Raw genomic sequence first — 20,985 nt, 5'->3', positions numbered from 1 at the left:
TGTGTACCTGGAATCGTACATGGTGATTTTAACATGGTGATTTTAACCAATTTTGGGGAGCTGAATTCAAACTGTTATCAAAATTAGATACGTACGAATAAGACATACAATTTTTTACCAACAAATGCATAATCATAATCATAATTTATATAATCATATAAATTGTCTTAGGTTTATGGTACAGATGCTCCATGGTCAGAATATCCTGATCACTGACAAAACCCAAATTTTTGGAAAAAAAGTCTAGGTGGGAGTGTAGGAGATTAATTTTTAACGACATTCTGCATCCTAAACATTTGTAGTTTTCTAACAGCTTACTAACCAAAAAAACACAATTTTCATCTTTTCTGATGCCTAAAAACCACCAACAACATGTTTGAAGGACTTCGATGCAGCTAATTCATATTCGTTAAGTTTATTGCCATTTATTGAGTCCTTAAGCAGTTTCTTGATTTTCAGACTCATAAATATATATCCTCCTTAAGCTTACCATCATTCTTAGAATCAATAAAATACAAAAAGCATATGTGGCAAGTTTGCAGTGATCTGAAAATTGTTGCATTACTTCTTGGTTTACAAGGTGGGTTTATGAAATATTGTTGTTTTCTTTGTCTTTGAAATAGTTTAGATACAAAAGACATTACCAAGTATAGAATTGGCCATTGCAACATAACTTTGTAGCTAATGTAAAGCATTTATCATTAAATGAGAGTGTAAAATCATACTGTTGCTAATTCACATCAAATTCGAGAAAAATTTTGTAAAGGCACTAGACTAAGAAGGACCATGATTTAATCATTTAAAAATAAGTTTTGCTAAATTGAATGATGTTTTAAAAACAACTTTTTAAAAACCTTTATGTGATAACACAATTTCAATAGCGTATTTGAAATCAGCACCCAAATTACAGTGAGAAAAGTTGTGTAACATGTTAGATACAAAATCTTGTGTTGTATAATGACTATTATTTAATTCATTTTTATACGTGTGTTGATAATACAAAGCGTTAAAGTACAGAAAACTAGTACAAATATTTTACGCTTCAGTATTGACAAAAAAATAATAAAAGTACTATTGCTATCAATGAAGACTTTTTCGCAAGATTTCCTAATTCTCCATTACTAATTTATCATAACTGTGGTCTAAAAATTCCTGTATAATTATAGAGAAGAAACTTAATGTTATTATTAGTTGAGGGATCACGTAAAAAGGAATGTAAGGATTTAAGTGTAACAGGTGATTTATATCTTGAGATGTTAATAACTAATAAACAATCATATGTTTGACATTAGCTATTCCTATTATTGGGACTAATATGGGATACCACCTTCTTCCTATCTTTTTCAAGATAGACAACCTCAATCAAACTTTTTCCTGAACGCATAGGATATTTAACAGCTAATGCGATTTTATGCTTTTTTTTATTTGGAGATGCCGAAGATATGGTATTATCTTTGAATGAAAATGACATGAGGTGTCCCAAACTATCGACTGAAAAATCAGTTGATTTTATGAACTAGGACAAAACTTAATAAAAAAAAAAAGTGTAACTCAGCGGTTAGATGCTGACATGAATGAATAAGGTCAGAAGGACAGTACTTTGAACACATCCTCTAATGCAAATAAAGAATGTAATAATAAGACACTTTTTTCATTAACTATTTTCTTATTAGTAGTTAGGGAAACTACCTTTTAGCTCATCGTTGTTTTAAAAAGGAGTGCACACTTAAACTTTATACATTTTAATCAGAAGAAATGGAAACATATAAGGTAGAGTGTCCACTGCACTCTAAGTTGTAACCATAAGATCAAATGGTTATCTCTTTAAATTATAAAAATTATTTACAATTTCAATTTCTTAGGCAGATTTTTATTTAATATTTCTTATTAAAAGACATTACCAATTTTTTTTTTCTTAAATGAATAAAAATAAACAAAAAAATAAAATGCATTAAATAAAAGTCTGCAAAGAGATGGAAGCTGTAGTAAATAACACCGATAGACAAAAAAAGTTTTTTAATGTTTCTCCAAGTGCGATAACATTTCTTGAATTACTTTTTTGCATACATTACAGATCTGTAAACACAATTTTTCTATCAGTCTTAGTTTTAAATAAATTATACTTCAAAAAAAAAAATTGTGTTTTGAAAAATGTAATTATAATTATAATCGAAAAATATAGTTAAAATCTGTAAAATTTATAATTTTTCATGGCCATCCCTGTGCTAGAATGATTTTGTTGATGCTTTTCTTTTATAAATAACCTCAGACACATTTCGAATTAATGTCAATAATTGGCTAGCATGTTAGTATTCCATTTCCCTTCACAGCGGCTTTCCATCACTGAAATATGTGTTGGTGGAAACATTTATCATGTTCATCACTTACATCTCTGAGGTTGTCCAGGAAAAAAAATCAGATCCGAGTGGAGGAAATGTATTTTCAAAGTTTCAAAGACATATTACATCCCATAGTTCTGTATGAAGTAAGAAGTTGATTAACAATATCGTGGTAATTGTTGAATTTTTGTTTGCCGAGAAAATTTTTGCAAACATCTTTAAATGAAGCCCAAGCTGCACTTTCTACATTATTTAACATTGAGTTAAATACATCATCTTTGACCGACTCTCTTATTTGAGGACTAACAAAATTCCTTCTTTAATTTTTCCTTCACTTACATTCGGAAATTTCTGCCTGATGTGCAAAAATCCAGGACTGTCCTTCTTCACTGCTTTAACAACATTTTTCAGTAGTCCTAGCTTGATATGAGGAGAAGGTAAAAATATTTTACAAAAGTAACAATCGGTTACATGATCCTTTGGTTCACGCCAAACCATAGGTACACTAAAGGGCAAAGCCTTTTGTGTTCCTTTCAGCCATCCTCTTAAATATACAGAACTATTAGTGCATACTATATGAGGAGCCCACATCTTATCCTGATCACCAATTTTACACTGAAAGTACAAATGATATGCTTTTTTAATTAAAGGTATAATTGTTTTCTATTTGATTTTACATAAACTCACCACATACATAACAAAAGGCATTCTCATCATTTACACAATTTCGAGGCATTACAACACTGTTAATACATAATACTGTTAATAACGACACAAAATTAATACATCAATAAGACTGAACAAAATTAATTCATTCCTAAATCCAGTCCTTAATACAAACAACACAGCTGTGTTTTCAGCTACATGTTTTGACCTGCACAGACACGATTAATCTTGTCCATGAAGGCTCACTCTTCAGTATTAGATATGATGTCATAATGTGACTAGAATTAAATCATATAATTGTTTATTTTATTATCATAAATATAATTGTTTACTTATGGCTTAAAAATTATGTTAATAAAGTTAAACATTACAAAATGAACTAACAAAATACAAAATAGATCCTGAAAAATTAAAAAAAATCCATTAATTAAAAATTAAACTTTTCAAAAATGGTTGGTGATAGAAAGGTTCTGAGTTCATATATGTTTTCATCATCAAAAAACAGATTAAAATCATGTATCACATGTTAAGAAACAAAAATTATGTTTAGCAGTGTAATTTGTATAATTAAAAGTGACAATTTTATCTAATCATTACAATTTAGAGTGTAGGGAATATATTACCTTACATGTTTCCATTTGTTATAAATACAGATTTCTTATAAGAGATGTCTTTTAGTTGATTTAAAAAAGTACCATTTTTTTTTTCAGAAACAAACTGATGCATTACTTTAATTCTAAGTTAAAAAATCTATTTAATTTTTTTATTCTAATTAATATAAAATAATACCATAAATATGAAACCTGAAAGAAAATATATAAGTTTAACTTACAGCAGCTGTTTTATCAGCATAATTGCGTGCAGCTAGAACAAAACATGCCTCAGCTTCATTCATACGAGCTTTTGCTAGATCAACATCTTTTAAGCAGGAACCCTGAATATAAATGACTCTTTGTGCCCAAATTTGTACTTGAAGAATCATTCTCATTGTAGTATCTAACTCCATAGGAGATAATAGCACCACATAATAATCCTATAAAAAAATTAATTAGAGTAAAACTTATTAATTTAATATATTTGTATTTTAACTAAATAGAGTAGTATAACGAATTTAAACCATAGTTATTATTTATTCATTGTATGTTATCTATCATACATGTACATGTGTATTAACAGATAAATAACAATATCCTTTTTTATTTCAGTCCAATTTTTGTATTTTGATTATGTATTTTGAAAGAATAAAACATTGGTGTCCTGACTTGACCGACATAGTAGAAAAATACTGGAAACTGCGTGAGATAGAATGTGTATGAAAGTCTTGTGCAAACTAAAAATCCTTTCCAAAAGAAACTTTTACACAAGAAACCTGAAAACAATCATCACATTAATGCTATTTATTAATTTATTTATTAATGCCATTTTTTCCACTACCTTACCCAAGGTATTAAGGAGGCTAAGTGGTCTGTAAGATATATCTCCATTTTCCTTTGGACCCTTCTGAAGGAACACAATTCTGGCTTCTTTCCAGCACGCCGGGAAATTTCTATTCTCCAGGCCCTGACTGGTAATCTCCAGCATTTCCCATGGGACTCTCCTAACTAGACCCTTTAGGAGCGCCGCATGAATCCCGTCCAATCCGGGGCTCTTTTTATTCCCAAGATGCCCGACCGCTGCGATTAATTCTCCAAGAGTGAACCTCCTGCTGTCACAATTAATGATTCCCTCGATCACCTCTTCTGTACAAGGAAATAACTCACTAATTTCCTGTTCCGCTTGCGACCTACTTAAAATAGCCAGGCGCCTGCCAAATCTCTTTGTAATTATTTTATACGCCTGTCCCCAGGGGTCGTTGAATAACTCCTCACACAATACCCGCCAGCGATTTCTCTTTGCTGTCCTAATAGCCCTATTTAATGATCGTCTATCTTTAATATATACAAGGGCCGCTGCCTCATATTCTTGTTCACCTGTGATCCTGAGTCGTTGTTTCTTTCTACTGGATTTTTGTAACTTATCTCTTAGGGTCTCTATTTGCTTTGACCACCAATATGCTGAGCTTCTCTTTCTGCTCCTCCCTTTCCATCTCTTGTTTGACTACATTGGTCAGCACCAGCGGTGTTAATTCAGTCATATTTATGAGCCTCGTGGATGTCCTACTAACTATTCTTTCAATCTCTTCTGCCATAAACTTCTGGGGTAACAGTCTTTCTATAGTAGCAAACATCGAATCATCAATACAAATTCTGGTCGCTAAATGATCACTGGCGTGAGGTAATACTCGCCAGTCCCATTGCTCCCCCCTCCACCTGTTGTCCAGGATTGTAAGGTCCAGAACCGACGAGTGCCCTCTCGCCTGATAGGTGGGGTTACTGTCATTGACACAATGACCGCCAATAGAGCTCATAGTGTCCGTCAATATTTCACCTCTTCTATTTGTGTAAGCACACCCTGTAGCCACTGATTTACAGTTAAAATCCCCCAGGAGTATAAATTTCTTCCTATTTCTAGTAGTTATTCTTTGTATGGTATCCATGCATCTCACAAATTCACTCAACTCACAATTAGGCGAAATATATACTGCAATTACGAGTATAGAGTCGGATTCAATTGCCACTATTTCTTTCGATCTCGCCGTTTTCCTCCAGGCTATTCTCCCACTGATATCTCTCACCACTACATCCCCTTCTGTATCGGCTATCCAGCCCGCTCTTGCTGCTACATAAATGTTGGGTACTGTAACCACCAACAAGTCGGTCCTCTGTGACACCGCCAGTTCACTGACCAAATCACATGACATAGAACTCCGATTAGTATTAACTAGGAGAGCCCTAAGCATTTTGATTTTTTAAACATGCCCAAGCCCCTGTTCGGTGATCCTGGCTCCCGCAGTTAAGACAGCTACTGAGCTCTTTACAATCTGCAATTTTGTGACCTTTGCCCCCACAATTGAAGCAAAGTTCAATCTATCTGGGCCGTTACACTCACTCCTGCGATGTCCCGTGCTCCAACATCTGAAACACCTTTCTTGATCTTCTCGTATGTACGCCCTACAATTGACCCATCCTATCTTTATTCTTTGGTGAACCAATCTGCATGCTGCTCTGTAGGACGTGACTGCCGTAGCATTCTGTGTTTCATCATACCCTGGTCTTATGGATGTAATTTTAACCTCTTCACCATCCCCTGCCCTATTCATTATTGCTGCCAGTATCTCCTGTTCTGGAGTATCCATTTCAATGTCCCTTATGTGCACTATTGTTCTTCTATCTGCTCTAGTTTTTAAGTCTACTTGCAGGTCCGCGGCTTTATCCCTGAGCGTACTAGTAAAATCTGCTGCACTTTGAGCCCCCTTGATGCGGACATGTAACTCCTCATTCCTACCTTTTCTGAGGGATATGACGTCATTGGCCTCGTCACTATTTACCGCAGATTTCATTGTTTTGAGTAGTTCAGCATACAACTTACCCACAGCTTTTACTATCACTGTGCGGCTCTCCTCCGCAGGTGGAGTGGCCTTCTTTATTGCCGCTTGTCCCGGCCTTAACTGTCTTGCCTGTGTATCTGCATGGAGTGTCAATACTCTAACCGGCTCCACCTGGTCTTTTGTTATATATTACAATGCCTTTTTGGTATAATTACCAATGCTTCCGGGCAGCAGTAAAAATGCAGTCCCCGGTGATTGTTGTAAAACCTTGCTAATTGCCTTAAGAATGATGTTCATTCTTATTTTCTCCGCTGCTCTTGAATCATAGTATATTTTATATTTACTTCTTCTGACTTCAACTGTTTCTTCTCCAATAATGGAAATTTCAACCTTTAATATATCGCCCGCCTTATACTTTAAACGACTACCTTCACTATCCTCTGCTCTATTGACTTTTGCTGTCATTAATTCTACAAGTATCTCCCGCTTCCGCAGGAACTTCTGTGATGTTTAAAATTCTTTCTCGCAATGTATTTGGCCATTTCCTCGGTAAGAGCTCTATTAATTTCATGTCTGACAAATCTCCAGACAATACTGCCTCCATGTCCACCTCCATAGCCACTGTGTCTGTCTGTGTAGCCTGAGTGGCTGACGCCAATGGGCGAGACATTTCTATCAACGATTTCAACCCCAAGTATATATTTTTTTCAATTCCAGCTCATGTTCGTTAATATACTTGGATACCCGGGCTCCCATATGTTGCTTAAGGGAGATCATGACCAATCCCAACTGATAGGTCAGGCTCCCCAAACTTCCAGGCGAAGGTTCCTCTTCTTCTGATGAACCCTGATGTGCTCTTTTTGCCCCTTTACTTCTACTTTCTTCGACGTGGATGCCTTCGAAAAACTACCACTTTGGGAGGCCATATCTTCCGTCGGGAGTGAGCCTCGGCGACGCATTATAGCTAGTTACACTCTGGAGACAATTCCTTTTCCAACAAGTACCCACACATGATGGAACCCCATTTTAGGGGTTCCAAAATGGGGGGCCCCAAAAAAATTGGGGGATGGGGGGTCTGGGGATAGGCAATTTTATGATTCGGATAGATATTTTGGAATCGGAGCTATAGGGAAAAAGTTATAGTTCTGAAACTGGAACCCCTATAACACTTCGTTTGACTTAGAATATTTCACTACTGAAGATTTATTAAACTAAAATAAATCTAAGTTCTTGTTTACTTTCGTCTGAGTATGACGTAACTGACAAGCCAAAGCTTGTCAGTATAACTTAAAATATTTTACTGTAACTTATATAATATATAACCTTAAAATAACTTATTCACTTAAAAAATGTTAAGTTTAATTCACTCCGTTATATTGTATTGTAAAGACAATCCATTCCAATCACAATACAACCCACCAAAACCAGAAAAAATAATAAAAATTTCACTTTTCACTTGAAAAATATTTAACTTATAAAAAAGTCAAATAACTTACCTAATCCGTAACCAAATCACATAAAATTTTATAATTTAGTCACTTCACACTGATAAGGAAATGATATATTTGAAAAAACTTTTTTTAAAACGAAAATCTTTTACCAGAATAAAGGATGCAATTTTAATTTTTTTAACAGGACGCACACGAATTTCCTTTAAAATGATTTTACAAAAAAATTAATTATTAAATTTACCAGGGTTAAATTCTTGTATCGATAAATTATTGGGATTTCATTCTAATATTGTAAAAATAGATACAGAATAAGGAAAGAGAGGTCATTCATTAATTTAGTTTTGTTTGCAATGTTCATCTTTAATTATTTATAAAGGATTCCAGAAAGTTCTACGTTTCTAATAGACTTATCTGTTAAAGAGTTAAGTGCGGTGAATGGGAATAAAGATGATTTTTTGCATATGTATATAAAAAGTAACTGATTTTAGTAAAAGAATATCTATAACCTTTTTTAAAACTTATTAAATTCCCTGCAGTTTAGTTCTATTATTTATTCTTTAGAAGATGGACCATTGAATGTAAAAATAGGAAAAGAAAAAATTATTGAGGTAGAAGAATTTTGTTATTTGAGAAGTAGAATTAGTAAAGATGAACGAAGCAGGAGCGATATAAAATGCCGAATAGCACAGGCGAAACGAGCCTTCAGTCAGAAATATAATTTGTTTACATCAAAAATTAATTTAATCGTCAGGAATAGATTAGATTTTTGAAAGTATATTTTTGGAGCGTACCTTTATTTGGAGTTGAAACTTGGACGATCGGAATACCTGAGAAGTAAAGATTAGAAGCTCTTGAAATGTGATGCTATAAGAGAATTTTAAAATCAGATGGGTGGATAAAGTAACAAATGAAGAGGTATTGCGGCAAATCGATGAAGAAAGAAGAATTTGGAAAAGTGTAGTTAAAAGAAGAGACAGACTTATAGGCCACATATTAAGGCATACTGGAATAGTCGCTTTAATATTGGAGGGACAGGTAGAAGGAAAACATAGTGCAGGCAGGCAACGTTTGGAATATGTAAAACAAATTGTTAGGGATGTAAAATATAGGGGGTATAACGAAATGAAACGACTAGCACTAGATTGGAAATCTTGGAAAGATGCATCAAATCAGTCAAATGACTGTAGACAAAAAAAAATTTATTCTTTACGATGAAAAATAATTTAGTTATGACGTTTGTAAATATTTCAATTTTTGATTTCCTCAGAAGAATGCTCGTTTTTTTTTGGCAGTAAACGTGAAAAGCAAATCCAAACGAATGAAAGATAGGGTTTAGTGACATTAGTAGTATCTATCCACTTGATTTTTCTTAATTTATTATACCTACAGAACTGATCTGAGTTATAGAAAGTATACTTAAAACGTGTGATTTCATTGAGAAAAATAATTTTTTAGGGACAATAGTTCTTATTTAACTAGAAGAAGCAAAGGACAAACTGGTATAATATTTTACAATTTAAATTTAACAATACGATACAAATTGAGTACTCATCTATGAAAAAAATATCATACTATTTTTTTTTAAAAATCAAAATTTTTAACTTGAAATATTAAAAATTTGATATAAATCTTCACATAAAAACATCAAATTCCAAATTATTTAGAAAGGTTTAAATAAATTGGTATAATTATTTTTTGCTTTGGAAATAAAATGTTTACCTCTGTTTCATTCTCCCTTACGTTGAAAAAGGAATCTTAAAGAATAATGATTATTTTAATCTTTAGGATTTTTCTGAATTTTCATGAGAAAAACTAAATATTTCAAACAAAAAATAGTGACCCTTATTCTCTCTACGCCCATTTTTTTTTTTTTTATCAATTTTGATACTATTAATCTCTGAATTTTATAATATCTATAGATTTATAAAGCTTTTCTATACTCTAATAAAACATGTATAAACGTAGTTTTCAGTTATTAAAAAGTAAATAACAATTGTACACGCTTTTTTTTGTTTATTTTATTTGACAGTATTCAAAGAATTTTCAATCCCATTATTCATTTCGAACATTTTTATTTGACTTGAATTCCATTTATAATTTGAACATGAAACAATCTCCTTCAATCAGAATAAAATTATAATTGTGATCATAGTCAACGAATGAATTTAATAAACTTAACTACTCACATACCGTAAAGGAACAGCATCAGTTAAAAATTAAAATAAAATTCTGAATTCTGTAGCTTAAAATTAATATCTTTAAAAAATGAGTGGAAAAGAAAGATGTTATTCTGATTTGACTTTGCAAATAAAAACAGGAATTTATAATAATTTTGTTATAATAAGTTCACATGACGTTCACGTTGACATAATTTTAAAACATACGACGATCAACTGATATAATTATGCAAATATTACAACTTTCATAATTAATATGTGAAGTTTTAATTATTGTTACAAATATGCGAGTACCTTAGGATGGAAATTAATTCCGAAAACCCTTCAACGCATCAAATTCACTTGTTGGTAAGAGATTTTTTTGTATATTGACTAGAAAAACATGAATATTTTCTAATTATTTCTGATTTTAATTTATTATTACTACTATTATTATTTTTAATCTTTTTTTTTTTTAATAATTTATTATAGTTAGGTCACCGAGCAACGTAATTTTATTAAATCTGTTTATTGTGTTCAAATTGTTAACTCTTGGATTCTATAGCAACGTCGTTTTCTAAATAAAATATTACTATAAAACAATTTAAAAAAAACTGTAAAACACTATAGATAGCACCTTAAGAAAACTCTGATAAAGGTAAATACAATCAGCTTACGATATATATATTAGTCATATTGTATATATATAAGTTATGTCTTGCATAATTAACATTTTTAGAATTATCTTTAGAAAAAAAGGTAAAAAAAATGAACAATTAGAAACGATAGACGATCTCCTAGATGAACTCCAACGTCTTCGTGAAGAAACCACTCTCGATTTCCAACACATCCAACGGCTTCAAAAAGAATTCCTACTATACCAACACCAGGCGCCTGCAGCCCTTTACCATATAAATCTTATGGAACAAGAAAACATATCCCAAAATGACACACTAAGAGCTTTAGAAACAGAATTACAACACAAAATGAACTTAGTTGACAAAATTGAAAATACGAAAAAACTTGGCAACTTAGAACATAAATTTACTAATAGTTGTAGTTGTAGATGTAGTTGCAGTAGTAGTAGTAGTAAAAATTTCCATTAAATAACAAAAGGCCGCTCATTACCAAAATTACAGTATAAATACCCTTGTCAATCATTAGTAACTATTGAAAATTATTTCACCATGTATATAAATTACTAATCACTAATTATATATAAAATTTTCTTGTACTTGTTTTTTTTTTTAAATATAGAGATATATTTCTTTATTCTTTACCTGCAGTGCACCCATACTGTCGAACGTTTTTCAACCTATCTGCAATTGTGTTATCATCCAGGTGATGATAACACAATCATTGTGTTCATTTGAACACAATCATCGAGGAAGGTGTATTTTTTTAAATGACAGGATGAGCATGTCATGAATGAGGTATTTTCAAACTTCCTACTAGGGTGCACTGTTACACACATTATTATTATTATTATTATTATTATTATTATTATTATTAATTATTATTATTTAATCGCACAAACAAATTTAACAATTACATTTACAAAATTAACATTCAAATTCAGTACACTTAACATTCACAACTACCATTAACATCATACATTTTAAAATTAACATTCAAATTCAGTACACTTAACATTCACAACTATTTACAAACTTCCTACTGGTGTGCACTGTTACACGTTATTATTATTATTTAATCCCACAGTACAATTACATTTACAAAATTAACATTCAAATTCAGTACACTTAACATTCACAACTACCATTAACATCATACATTTTAAAATTAACATTCATAACGTTAAATTAATCACAGTACAATTACATTTACAAAATTAACATTCAAATTCAGTACACTTAACATTCACAACTATTTACAAACTTCCTACTGGTGAGCACTGTTACACGTTATTATTATTATTTAATCCCACAGTACAATTACATTTACAAAATTAACATTCAAATTCAGTACACTTAACATTCACAACTACCATTAACATTCATACATTTTTAAATTAACATTCATACGTTAAATTAATCACAGTACAATTATATTCACAAAATTAACATTCAAATTCAGTACACTTAACATTCACAACTACCATTAACATTCATACATTTTTAAATTAACATTCATACGTTAAATTAATCACAGTACAATTATATTCACAAAATTAACATTCAAATTCAGTACACTTAACATTCACAACTATTTACAAACTTCCTACTGGTGTGCACTGTTACACGTTATTATTATTATTATTTAATCCCACAGTACAATTACATTTACAAAATTAACATTCAAATTCAGTACACTTAACATTCACAACTACCTACCATACCTTAACATTCATACATTTTACTTGTTCGTTGCTGCTACTTACTCCAGCATATAGTCCTCTAAGAAGCCATCAATATTCTGTGCGCCTGGTGTCTCCATTCTGATGGCAAAACTTTTCTCACGTTATTTTTCAAACCTTTCTGGAATATTTTCTTAATGTTAGTCTTAATCAACCTATATTGCAGCGGCCTTCCACTTTACTCTCCCACCGATCCTGTAAATTTTTGTGCATATCTAAAAGCTTTCGATAGGATTCCCGCACACCTTTGTTCTCATTCCACTCTTCTTACTTGTTTCATCAGTGTATCGTTCTAAGACTTCAAATTTTATTATAATTAATATTACTTTCTATTAGGTTAATACGTCCATTTCAATTAGGGCTTGGATTTCAGCCTTTAGTTGTCCTCTAAGAAGCCATCAATATTCTTTGCGCCTGGTGTCTCCATTCTGATGGCAAACATTTTCTCAGGTTATTATTTTTTCAGACCTTTCTGGAATATTTTCTTAATGTTAGTCTTCATCAACCTATATTGCAGCACCCTTCCACTTTACTCTCCCACCTAGTTTTTTTAAATTATTTTTACTTTTATGTTTCTTTTAAATAAACTTATCGTATTTTTAAGACTTGAATCTTACAAGGGCACATCGGTTCAAATCCGATTTCATCTCCTTTTTTTTTAACTTAAATATATTGATTTATTAATAATTATTTACCTGATTGTAAAAAAGAAATTACGATAAATAATATTCAATAATAATATTAAAAAAAATGAAAAGTATCAGAAGTTATTAATGAAATAAAATTTTATGTACTTTTTACTAAAAAAAAAATGCGTAATGTAATTTAATAGGCGTACAAGGAAGTCATGTGGTGACCATATCAGATTTTTTTATGTTAACGGTCATAATTTAAGTAAAAATTCTCTTATTTTCTTAATGTTAGTCTTCATCAACCTATATTGCAGCGTCCTTCCACTTTACTCTCCCACCGATCCTGTAAATTTTTGTGCATTTCTAAAAGCTTTCGATAGGATTCCCGCACACCTTTGTTCTCATTCCACTCTTCTTACTTGTTTCATGAGTCTATCATTCTAATTGTTCAGATTTTATTATTATTAATATTCTATTAGGTTAATACTTTAGTTTCAATTTGTTTTAATACTATTAGTTAGTACTAATAGTATTAATAGTACTAATAGTATTTGTTTTAATACTATTTGTTTAGTACTATTAGTTAGTACGTAATAACTTGGTTGTCCAAGTTGTGGCAACGAAAATGTTGCATTTAAAATCCTAACTATTATCGAGGAAGCTGTGAAACCATATAAAGGAGGGTATTTAAAAAATGCTTATGAAGATTAAATACCCGATTCGACAATTTGTTGTTATAAGATTTATAAAACCAAAAACATATTGCGTAACTTATTGTAATTTATAAGTAATTGTAATATGACATTTTATATATTGGAGTAAAAATACAATTTACTTCTACTGATTGTACAATCTATGGATTGTACGGTTTATAAAGTTTGAGAAAGCTAATATGGTATACGATATTCGACGATGGGAGCAAATTTTATCTCATACTCTTTTGTTACAATTGCTGTTTTATAAAAATCCAGGCTTGAGATCAACAGATAAATCGTATAACAGCGATTTGAGGACAACCAAGGAAAGTACTCAAGATAACCGGCGCTCATTTAATGATGCCGGATATCAGGGGAAAAGCATTAAATCCTACAAATACATTTAACAACATCGTAAAGTTGTTGAAGCATGAAAGACTTAATAATAAGACCTTTGAGTGAGACGTATTCCTTCACCTCTATTCGACAACAACTACCTATTAGCAAAACCATATAGAAACGTATGAATCCTTATGCTGATCAAATGTTCAATTCAATGACTACGATGTCATAATTATGTGAGGAAATACTAGGCCACAAAATACTAGGCAAGTAAATGTTAGGCAAGGAAATGTTGAGTGTTGAAATGACAGGACAGTAAATGGTTAGGTAAAATCAGATCTACTAATGAAATGGGTTTGCTATGATAATGCTTCATCAGGTCTAGGTAGAATGGATTGGGCACTTTTTATGGGTAACCTAAATACTGAGTCTGTACCCGTTATGGTAGTGGGTGTAAGGGCTGGTGTAACACTGACCACTCGCAGAGAGTGCGGTGAATCGATTTACGTACGATTTCGATGTGCGTTTTCTAATAGGTCGTCGTCGACGAATATTGGCGAAGGATAAGTCTCAACTGAACGGTCTTTAAAGAGCAACATTCTGTTGTTCATGTACTACAGTTACTGATTTTCATTTGACCGCAGCATTAAAAGACCGTGGTCTTACATTGCTATTACGCGATTTATTTGTCGGTCTCAAAGGTTTTTTTTTATAAAATAGGACTTATTAAATAATACTCTGTTGCCTGGTATAATTAAAACAACTGTGTAAGGGATCGAATTGCAGATTGGTTGAAAAACTACCCTTTTCCACTCCCTATGGGAATTTCTAGTAAATTTCCATAATGTCGATCCCTGTCGACAACAGTTTTGAGTGTTTTATAGTAGGCCTCCGGGGGAGAGATTTCACTCTTTAACAAAAAAAAATCTCAACGCGCCATGGATGCTACAACATGAAATCTTATTTCTATTGTGGTGTGGAAATGTATCCAAACAAATGGTAAATAATGTAGATTCCTGAGCTTAGTGAATACAGAAAAAGAAGCTTTAAAGTAATATGTCATAGATTTTCCTGAAGAATAGCTAATTATGATTGTGAAGAACAGTCATGGTAATCAGAATTCTAAACCAAGTGGTTGATAAAACAAATAACATCAAAGCACTTTTCCAGGTTGGCTGATCGGCTGCATTCAATTCGATATATTGACATCAAAGATAAAGAAAACCTCACTTTGGAAGGCTTTTATTATTCCTTTAACCATATAAGATGTGGTATGTATATTAGATTAGGGAAAATGGAAAAAATTAAAACTTATTTAAACTAAATCTGATAATTTAAATAAAGTTAAATAAATAGGCTTATCATATTTTTCTGGGTCCAACTCGGGATATATTTTTGAAATTAAGTCTTAACAGTTTAGTGAAACATTAAACTATCTATTCAGTTTATTTGTCATTAGATATGACCTTTTTCAGAAATGGTTTGTTTGTTTTAATTACAACATAAAATTCATAACAAGTAAGTTCTGAATTAATTTTTAACATTTAGCAGATGTTTAACAGCAGATACTGAAAGTTGACCCCTTTCTGCAAACCAAATGCTTCCCATAATTGAAAAAACTCTCAACTAGAGCAGATGTCCCAGGCAAAGACATTGCAAAATCAACCATTTTAGAAATATTGCAACATTAAGTCCGCCTTAAAAATTGCATTCCACTTCTCTTCAATAGTATCTGGTACTTTTTCAGAACTTGAACCACAACCTACCCTTTGGTTTTGAATTTCCTGGTTCAACAATGTACGTTCAATCAAATAATTTATACTTTTTACTTTTATAATTTCATTAACAACTTGTGCACTTTCTTCTAGATCAGACCAGGCAATTTCATTTCGTAGATTTTATCCACTGAAACTTACTAACTTTATCAAAACTGGTTCTTCACAACTCTTAGTATTGGATACTAGAATTATAAAAATTGTCTACGCTTGAGAAGAATTTTTGTTCCTGAACATCATTATTTTCTTTGAGTCCATAGCAATTGTTTGACAAAAGTATAAATTTGTGGGTTTTTCTTTCCTGAAGTTGATAAATTAATTAAGAATATGTCTGAAATGCTTCTGTTGCTGTGACAGAATTAGCTTCAGATTTCTGAACTGCATTATTAAATAACTGTAGAGTACCATAGAAAAATTTCAAAAAAGTTCATTTTTCAGATTTTCAAAAAAATCAAACATTAATTTTGTGCATTTGTCACAAGAGAAGTATGATTTTAGACCATAAAAAACAAAATAATTCTTTCTATTGAAGGTAACAGATTAAGGAACATTGTGCTGCTATAAAGTAATACATTTTTGTAATCTGTTTCCATAAATATACAGAAATCTTTAAGTTTAATCTTTCAGTATACATGTGAAAATATTTATAAATTTTTATTACAATAACCTCTATATCCAGGGGTAGAGAATCACATGCCAATTGTACTGAACTGTGTACAATGTGGGCTGGACAAACAATACCTAAAATAGGTCTATCTAAATCACTTTGAAATTTTCTGAACACATTTTCATTCCCCTTTCTCATCACACCACCAAAATTATTGTTAGTATTATCAGCAGTACAACAAACCAACTTTTCTTCAAGTTTGTAATTTTTCACACACTGCAAAATACACTGAGTCAAAATTTGAGCAGTTTAAACTGACATTTCAATGAAATTTAAAAGTTTAACTTGAATTCCCTCCTCCAGACTCAAATATCTTACAGCAATTGGAATGTGTTTTACTTCACTTCTGTTTGAGCTCCATTGTTACTGGTACAACTTTTTTTTTCCATAGAACGCAACACATCAAATGCAAATGGCAAAATAAGGTTAACAATAATTGCCTTGGTTGTGATTCTAACACATGAAAATTTTGGGTCACATAACTTTTTAACCAGTTTAGTTGTGCAGTCATGTTTTGAAACTGAGTTTATATCTAGCAGTGTGGTATGAAAATGTAGCTTTTTTAGCAGCACATTCAGATCACTGTTACTGTTATTCCCATCTTTGGCTTTAAAAAAAATCTTTTATGTTTAGTGAAGCAGTAACATTAGTAGCACTTCTATGTTTAGCTGTTTTCACGTGGTACTCAATATCACCCTTTCCTTTATGTGAAACAGAAAATTCTCCGGGACATTGCGTGCAATAAATACGTTCATTGTTACGGTCATTACACAATTTTAAAAATTTGTATTCCTGTTGCAGGTTAACATTAAATACACATTTCCTTTTGCCATTGCTAAAGTATGAGACAGAAAACGAATAGAGATAAAATGATTAAAAATGTCTAGACGAGTTATTTCACGCACAAAAACAACATAAACATACTGCCCCTGTTTTGTTGCCAAATGACTAAATAAAAAGTTGTGGTGAGACCAGTAGCCACACCTCCATCAAAATGGACATCAGCGTTTGCTTCAAGGTTGGCTGAGAGATGCATGGCCATAAGAGAATGTTTAAAAATGCGATGTCAAACATATAGGTCTAAAATTAAAAAAAAAATCCTTGCCAGTCATAAAATTCTCAAAACCTGGACAATTTTTGCAACAATTAATGAGAAAGTTTATTTCTTTTATTAGTTAAGATTTGTTCTTCTTGATGGATCTCTTGCAACAGGTTTCTCTAGAGCATCAACAAGGGAGGTCTGTCCGCCTCTCCCTTGTAGAACAGACCGGAGTCCGTAAATTAACCCAAAATCAGGGGTATGAACTGAAGTAGAGTTCACCAAGGGAACTAGGACTAAATTTCGTTTTGCGGACATTTTTAAGATACCAGAGCACACGATCTGCGACTTCATTGCAGACTCTTATAGCCCCCGTAACACATTTTATATTATTTCACTTTTTTACCTCATAAGCGCCTACTATTAAAATCATCATTATTATTACTAATAAGTAATCCGGCTTTTTTATTCGGATGAGAGTCTCTTATGAGTTTCATCTTGTATAACAGCTACCGATCTCCCTCAGGGGTCTATTTTAAAAAAATTACCGTTCTTTCTTTATTCCTAAACCATTAGTAACGCATTAACGATGGATTATACTCAGAGCACAATTTATCGTCTCTTACACGATGCGAAGATTTTTTTCTCTAGATAAATGCAACTAGGTCATAAGTAAATACCTGCTTGTAGAAACGTTTTTCCTCCGAATGTTAATCCGTTGACAACAGAGGAAGTGAAATAATGCCTGCTTGAAAACACATCCTCTATTTTAAGAAATCAATAGAAAATAAAACGACTTTGATTTTTTTTTTTTTTATAATACTGTTTAGAAATCAATAAACAAGCATTTGCATAAACTAAAAATCGATAAATATAAAATCAAAATTTTAATTTAAAATGTTACTTACGTAATAGAAGTGAATAATAATCAGAAAACGAAACTTACCTAAAAAAACAAACAAAATAGTTATTGGTATTTATTACAGATTATAGTTCACTAAAAAAAGTATGTAGTTAATATATATTTTAAAACAGTACGTATACAATATAGTTTATTTCACATATAATTATTTATCCTTATTATAGGAATAATAACTTAATGCATATTTAATCAATACATACTAAAATTATTCTTAAAAGGAAGACCGACTTTTCGTTATAATATTAAAATATATTATTTGTTTAAAATCGTAATTTAATTAAAAATAACGAGAAGAGATCCTCCAATCAAGCAAGTTTAAACTCGCTCACCACCATGATTCACTGTATAAACTTGTATGAAATTACACCAATACAAAGTCAACATAACCACAAATTGAGGTTATGTTGTCTGTTGTCGAACTTAAATTGAGCGTAACTGAAAAACGACTCGGTTAGTCTTCATCAAATTTTCACATGCACAACTACAGATACTCTACCACAGCATATCTAAATTTCAATGAAATGGTTTTGTACATTTTCGAGCCACAAATTTTATATATAGGCTTATAAGGAAATTGCACTTTAATTGAATGGTATTTTCGTAATCCTCATACCATACAACGTAAAAAAAAAATCAATTTCATCCTCCAATATCACCGTGCGACCGACTGTTATACCGTACATTTCTTCGAAAAGTCAGTAAAAAAGAAGCATCTAAATTTTCATTTGGGTCTACTATGTTCAGAAAAAAAAAATCTTTAGAAACCCGATCCTACCCGCAGAGACTACGTCGATTCACTAAGAATCACTTCGCACTTGTCAAGTGCAAGGAATTAGTCTAACCGTAACTGTCTTAAGAGAAAGGACTAACTCCGAATTATCCTAATTTTGTAAATATTATATCCATTCCTAAGATTATCTAAAAACAGTATCATTTTTTTTAACTGTTACTGAATTCTGATGACAGAATTTTGTGTATATATATATATATATATATATTGTTTGATACAGGTAACATTATTTCTTCAAATGTCTTTCCTTTATGGGGAATTGTTAGCACAGAAAAGAGTAAAAAATCGCAGGAAGCAAAGTCCGGTGAAGTTGGTTTGATCCCATATTTTGCCAATAATTTCTGGATAAATTATGATGAATTTTCCAAAAGCTGAGATCTCTTGCTTCGAACAACATCTCTTAGACTACAAAGAAAAGTTATGTAGTAGTTTTTATTGCCAATTTGTAGTTTGTCCTTGAGAATCATGACAATGTTTCAGACCATACATCACTACTTATCCAGAGATTCATAGTAAAACATACGATCGATCGACTTCAGCAGGCTTCTTACTCACCGGATGTTTCCTGCGATTTTTGACTCTTTCCTAACCTTAAATTCCACTTAAAGGAAAGAGATTTAAAGATTGACTTGCACAGTAGAAATTAAAGACTTTTAAGAAATTGAGACTTTTGAGATGTGGATGTGGCACACAATGAAAAATGTTAGACGGCAACAAATGAAGTATTTAGGAGAATCGTAGAAAACAGAAAAATGCTATACTACTTGAGAGGAAGGGGATTTATTGTTGGTCACTTCAATGAAATATACTAAACAGTAGCCATTTTGGTCATAGTTGTAGTCTGAAGTATTTTACATCAAATGTTTTCTTTTTTATGTCTTTTAAAATTGTCACAATTTTACCCTTTTTATTTAAAATGTTTGAGTTGCCTCCTATGGTGATTTCGGGTGTGACAAAAAATAGACTTCAGACAGGAGTAATTGCTAATTTTTTTTTATACAACCCTTTAACAGGCTCTGGGAAGTATACTTCCCACTTATTTAAAAATATTATTTTATTATTGCCTGGGAACTCCAGTGGGCTCCGGGAAGTATAATTCCCACATTTGATAACATTAGAACTGAAAATGGTAAAATTTTGAAAATTATAAAGTTATTCTATTGACAGTTGTATTTATAATATTTTAAAAATTATTTCAAATAATAATTAATTTAGGAAGAACAGGGATTGGAAGGGAAATTAGGTAGGGATGATGCACGTCACCAACACTGTTTAAAACATATCTGAAAAAAATAATTAAACGCTGCCTGAATGGGAAAAGAGGAATAAAGATCGGGGGAAGTTTTGCTAATGACATGGCGGTACTGGCGGAGAGCCAGTACTGACAGGATTTGCCCGAATGAGAGAACCCTATGAATGAATCCGTCTTTAATCTTATTTCTATAAGTGGAATTTTAAGCTTAGGAAAGAATCAAAAATTGCAACATTGCTTAAGATAAGCGTGTTACATCAAAAGAGCCTACACTTTGAAGAGGACAAATCACGGAACTAAATGAGTTAAGTATTTTTTTATGGGCCAAGATTGGATACTTTTTAAAATCACACCTCTATTATAAACTTCGGTTTCACGTAACTTAATTACAATTACGGTTAAAAACAATATAGTAAACGATCCCTACCGTTGATGACGATATTAAAAATAAAGGA

The 20,985-nt window shown here is 31.7% G+C and overlaps 1 pseudogene; it reads right to left on the bottom strand.

Moving 5' to 3' along the window:
• The window catches only part of LOC142325807 (potassium channel subfamily T member 2-like), a 235,472-nt pseudogene that overhangs the window by 74,545 nt on the left and 139,942 nt on the right, over positions 1-20,985 (bottom strand).

This window comes from Lycorma delicatula, chromosome 5 (genome assembly GCF_047948215.1).
Source record: "Lycorma delicatula isolate Av1 chromosome 5, ASM4794821v1, whole genome shotgun sequence".
NCBI lineage: Eukaryota > Metazoa > Arthropoda > Insecta > Hemiptera > Fulgoridae > Lycorma > Lycorma delicatula.
Note: the sequence above shows the minus strand (reverse complement) of the source record. Positions and strands in the feature narration are given on the sequence as shown.